Here is a 5,883-nt window from a genome sequence, read left to right on the forward strand (position 1 = left end):
GCAGTACTCCGACATCACGTCCAATCCACAGAGGATGCGATTGCGTAAACTCCATCATAACAAAGAGGATGGAGCATTGTGGTAAAATTTAATTATGTTTTTAAAAAAATTAATATATAAATTTGTTTAAAAAATATTAATTTTATTGGTAATTTTTAGGTTTAATGTCGATCAGGCGATTAATAATTCCGTCTCATCGTTTATTGAAAGTAATTTTACTGGACCTTGGATGAATTGGTCCTCATTACCCGAGACCACTCGGCAACACTGGTTTGCTAGTTTTACTGTAAGTTATTTTTTTTAAATTAGTAAATTAATAAAAAAATTTGTCTATTATTTTTAATTAAGTTTTTTTAGCAATCTTGGTATTGGGATGAGGTGCATACCTCGAAGGTCTATGATGCATGGAAAAGATGTGTCATGGACCTACTCAAATCCAAGGTCAACAGGTATAAACGATATTGGCAGATGAAACCAGATCGTTCTTCCCCGAAGAACATTGAAAGCGGATTTTGGGCCCAGATGGTGGAGTATTGGGAGAATCCCGTCAACACTGAAAGAAGTAAAAAGGCGAAACAAAGTAGAATGACGGACGTGACTCCCGAAACTAGTCCAAGCAAGCATACATCGGGGCAAAAACCATTTAGTCAGGTCATGGATGCATTGGTAATTAATTGATATATCTTTTCAAATATCATATATATAATATATAGAAAATTATTAATGTTATAAAAATTTTGGTTGTAGGCCCGAACGTATGGAAAGCAACTATCGCTTCTTGATGTGTTAAAGGTTACACATATAAGGAAAGATGGTACTATAATCGACAGGAAAGCCAAAAATTTGATTGACGAGATCGAACAAGCGGTACGTTTTTAAATATATAAATAGTTTTATAAATATAGATTAATTATTAAATTTTTAACTCTTATATATCACAGCAAACAACGCTGGAAGAATCTCAAGCGACTGCGTTGGGAATGAATACTACAACGCAATTGTCCTAACAACAAATCGATGAACTATATGTCAAGGTAATTAGTTGGTTTATTTTTTATTTCTGATAATATTTTATTTTTTAGTTATAATTAAATCACATACTAATTGAGATATTTGAATTCAGACCGTAAAACCAAACAAATACGGTCGTATATATGGACTTGGGTCGCTCAAACAAGATATCGTCAACACCGCTGCCGGGGAAGGAGGAGCACCAGTTGTTCAGGAGATTGTCACACTACAGCGATGACTCCAAGAATTAGAAGAACAGGTGCAGAACAATTTTGTGTCGCGAACTGAGTACGACGAACTAAAGCAGCGACACAACTACCTCCAATTGCTAGTTGACCGAAACATAGGAAATGTCAATATCGGCGGTGCAGGAGGTAGCGGTGCAAATGATGATGCTCCCGACGATGGTGGTGAAGATGCGCCCGATGTTAATTTGAATGATTTTGATTTTCAATAAATTGTTTTTTTTTATATTTTTGTTTTTTATTTTTTTAAAATTTTTTTTTAAAATTTAGCAACGCAATATTTCGTTGCTAATAGCGTTGCTACAGAGTTTTTGCAACGCAAAAGATAGTTGCTACAAACATTGCAAGAATGTTTGCAACGCAACGTTGTAACGCAATTTCGTTGCAATATTATCATTTTTATAACAGTGGAACAACCGTTGCAACACAGTTTTCGTTGCTAAGCGTTGCTATTAGCAACGAAAAATTTCGTGCCGAATACGTTGCTACTACCAACGCAATTGCGTTGCTAATGTTACAACGCTGTAGCAACGCAATTTGTTTCGTTGCACGTAGCAACGAAAATAGCTTCGTTGCTAGATCGTTGCTAGTTGCAATGATTAGCAACGATTTCTGTTTTGCAACGACGAGTTAGCAACGCAAGAATTTTCGTTCGTATTTCGTTGCAAAAGGCGTTTTGCAACGAAATTTCCCTGTTAGCAACGAAAAAATTTCGTTGCAAAAAAATAGTTTTCTTGTAGTGCCCCCAATCAAACTTAGGGCTCCCCTCACTCATTTCCCCTCAAAAACCCCAAGAGAATGGCGAAACGGCATAGCTTTGGCGGAGTCTGTCAAGTGGTCCATCTGTTCTAGGCTAGTTCGGTTTATCACACCGTCCGTTCCAGCTTCTTCACAGACCGTCCGTTCCTGTATCTTCGGACCGTCCGTTCTGCACCTGTGGACCGTCCGTTTTGCGTTGTATTACGGTCCGTCCGTTCTGTAGTTCTGGTTCGGAGGGTTGTCTTGTGGTCTATCCGCTCCGTTACACAGTCCATCCGTTCCGCCATACACAGTTCGTCCGTTCCAGACCTGATTCTGGGAAATTATGCTTCTGTCTTCTCCGTTCCGTCTCAAAACTCTCAAGTTCCTGCAATATTCAAAACCTAGTCCCAGAGACCTAAAGATGGCTCTAATATGCCTAGTATGTGTGGAAACCGTTTAGAAACCAAAGGCATATTCTGTATAAAATCTAGATAAAATCCGAGCCATCACTAGGGCAAATAAAACCCTACTTCACCAACTCATTCAACTGTTTCTTCAGTTCGACCATCTCCGTAGGTGCCATTCGGTACAGAGCCTTAGAGATTGGCTCAGTACCGGGTAACATGCCTATGCTGAAGTCAACCTCCCTTTTGGGTGATAATCCCGGTAGATCGTCGGGAAACACATATGGAAACTCCCCGACAACGGCGTATCCTCCAGCCTCCTCTCCGATTCCTGTGTAGTTGTAATGACTATCAGGAAGGCTTTGTTCCCCTTTCTGATCATCTTCTCGGCTTTCAGTACCGCGATGATCGGGTCCGCTACTAGCGCTCCTCGGCCCCAAAACTCGAACCCTCCGAATTCGTCTGTAAACCAGATTGTCCTCTTGGGACAATCGATGTAGGCTTGGTACTTCATTGATACGTGTGTACCGAGTCTAAAATCTATAACCCAATTCACAACTCACCGCAAGGATACGGATCGTCGTAACACGGGGGTCGAACACGAGGACCGGTTGCTAAATCCAAATCTAAATCGAAAATAGATCAAAGCAAGCAAGCACATGATGATAGAAGTATATAGAATCTATGGAAAACGGAATGAGAAAGCAATGAAAACGAGTAACCTATCAAACAAGGATGACTACGGGTGTCGGGATCGTATTCGCGTGTATGGGTATATGCTAAGCATGCGAGAATAACGATTATGACTTGTATTCGGGAATCATCAAGCAACAAATATAGAGAATTCACCTCTCGGTCTACTAACTCCCTACCTACAGAGTAACTCATCAATCTCTCGATCTATTCAAGTTAACCCTAGGTGCATAAAGAACGCTATCATCAATCCTAGATCGATTAAACCATATCTCTATGTGAATAATACGATCTATCCTATTGATTTTGATCCGAAACCAACTCATATCTCTATGTAGTTTAGAATATAAGATAATTGACCAAGGAGTTAGCAAGCATCAATCCAATAAAAGCGCAAATCAATAGAACCAAAACAAATCAAAACCGAAATCCAAGTTAGGGTTCAAACATACCCAAAACACATACGAATCCCTAACCCATAGCCGTGGATCTACTCACAGTTCATGGAAAACAATAAAAAGCTCAAAAAGAAAGAGATAAAATAGAGGAAAGAAAATCTCATGCAGATGTGTAGTCTCCACGGTCGAATCTTCCTTCTTCTTCCCGAAATCCCGTGAACTTCTATTCTTCTCTCACCAAAAGCTCTCCAAAAATCTGTATCTAAGTGTTCTCTAAGGTTCTCCATTGTTCTAGGACGTGGCTAGGGCTTTTTTATAACCCTAGGGCGGCTCCCAAGAGTCCTATTCCCATTCGGATGCTGAAAATCGCGAAATAGGGTTTTTGACTGGATCCGGGCCGTTTCCATGTGGATCCGGACCGGATCTAGATTCCTGGGGTCGAATTCTGCGTTCTTGATCCGGATCGGATTTAGTTGGATCCGGTCCTGCACTGGCAGTTTTCTGGTCTTCACGAATTCGCTCATAACTTTCTACTCCGGTATCAGATTTACACGATTCTGGTGTCTACGCGAAGCTCTTGAAGTGCTCTTTCCAATGGTAGATGTTTCGCACGATTTGGACCTCTATAGGGAAAGTTATTGATGTCGCAACATGAGTACCTCATCCGGACTTCTCCTTTAACGCTCCAAATAGCTCCTTTTCGAGTCCAATCATCTTCGAAACCTGTAACTCTGCAAAACTAAAGCACAACCGGGTTTTGTGTCCTAACATGCCTAGAGTGCTATGAATGCATGTGATTATCCTATAAAACCTAGACAAACTCTCATCAAAATATAGAGAAGAATAGGAGTTATCAAATCCCCCAGACTTAAACCTTTGCTCGTCCTCGAGTAAAGAATGAAGGAATAAAATCTGCAAAACAGGGAATGACGAACATCAAATAGCATCATCATGAAACTCAAAAGCGAAACATCCATCCAATGCTAGTTTCCCGAGAATCATACCCAAACCGGTTTACTATGATCTTTCTACCAAAGACTAATCTACCTAGCCATGGGATTTTTATTGCCACCTAGAACCCATTAGAGTCTCTACAACTCACCAAGCATATTTCCGAACCCATTCTTATCTCAACTTAGCCTCTTCGATCTTAGTTCTAATTTTACCTGGATTTTTACCTTTTTGTTGAATTTCTCTATCAAACGCTAGCACCTCGGGTTTCTAGGCCGTTGAAGTTGAAGGACATCGTTTTTCTCTTTCTTTTTTTTTCTCTCTCTTTTTTTTTCTTCTTTTTTTTTCTTTCCATGCGATGTCCGACCCACAACTTAGACCCGAACCATCAATCGATGCACTCATGTCCTCGAACGATTTTCGTTGACGAGATTTTGACAGCGGAGTGTCGAGATGCTTTATTTTCCCAAGGTTTCATCGACCTGCAAGACTCGGAAAAGGTTCTAAACGAAACTTATAACCTGGATATAGTCGTTTCAACTCCGTAGGTTCCAAACAACAATCTTATCCCACAAACTTTATATGGAAAGTCTGGAGAACTATCAATTCGACACGGTTCAACCACGTTCTACAAAGTCACTAGATCATCAAGATATTTCTACTCTATCATCCCAAAAATCCTCCAAATGATGTTCAAAACGGGTGTCCGAGGTACGCACGTGAACCTATATGAACCTATATCTATATGTCATATTCAATCATGCAAACCTAACAAAAATCATCTATATGGAAAAAAGGAAAAAGAAAACGTGAATGCAACTAATGCAAAGTGATATGCAAAAGTGAAAAATTTTTCTAAGTCTATATGCCATGATAAAATGCACCTAAACATCCTAAGTAGATAAACCTGAATGTATGAAGGATCTATCCACCCTCCAGACTTGAATCATACACCGTCCACGGTGTAGACTCTCGCCCGGAAAAGTAGAATCCAAAACAACGTGTGAAAAGAACCAATAAGAGGGATAGAGAAGGCTTAGCTCTGCGAAATTCGTTCGCTCGCAACGAAGTTAACTCACGTCAAACGCAAGAGCTCTACAAACTCTGTAAATTGGAACCTATCCAACATTGTCTCTTGGAAGTCGATGCTCATCTCTCATGTGCCTGTGTAAACGCTCATAGAACAACAAACGTTATCCGGACAAAAGCATAATAATAGCAATGCATTCCGAAGGATCCAAAATACAATCATGGTCTCTACTACCTATGCTACAAAGAAAAAGAAAAGAAAAAAAAAGTTATAGTGCTCGGTTGCCTCCTGAGCAGCGCTTGTTTAACGTCATTAGCTCGACCTATCTTGCTCAAATGATGGGAGGGTCTGAGAGGCGAAGATAATCGATCTTTCGCCACCCTCGATGTTGAGCGTTAAGCGCATCTTTT

The sequence above is a fragment of the Tarenaya hassleriana genome, unplaced genomic scaffold, assembly GCF_000463585.1.
Source record: "Tarenaya hassleriana unplaced genomic scaffold, ASM46358v1 Cleome49, whole genome shotgun sequence".
In the NCBI taxonomy this organism is placed as follows: Eukaryota; Viridiplantae; Streptophyta; class Magnoliopsida; order Brassicales; family Cleomaceae; genus Tarenaya; species Tarenaya hassleriana.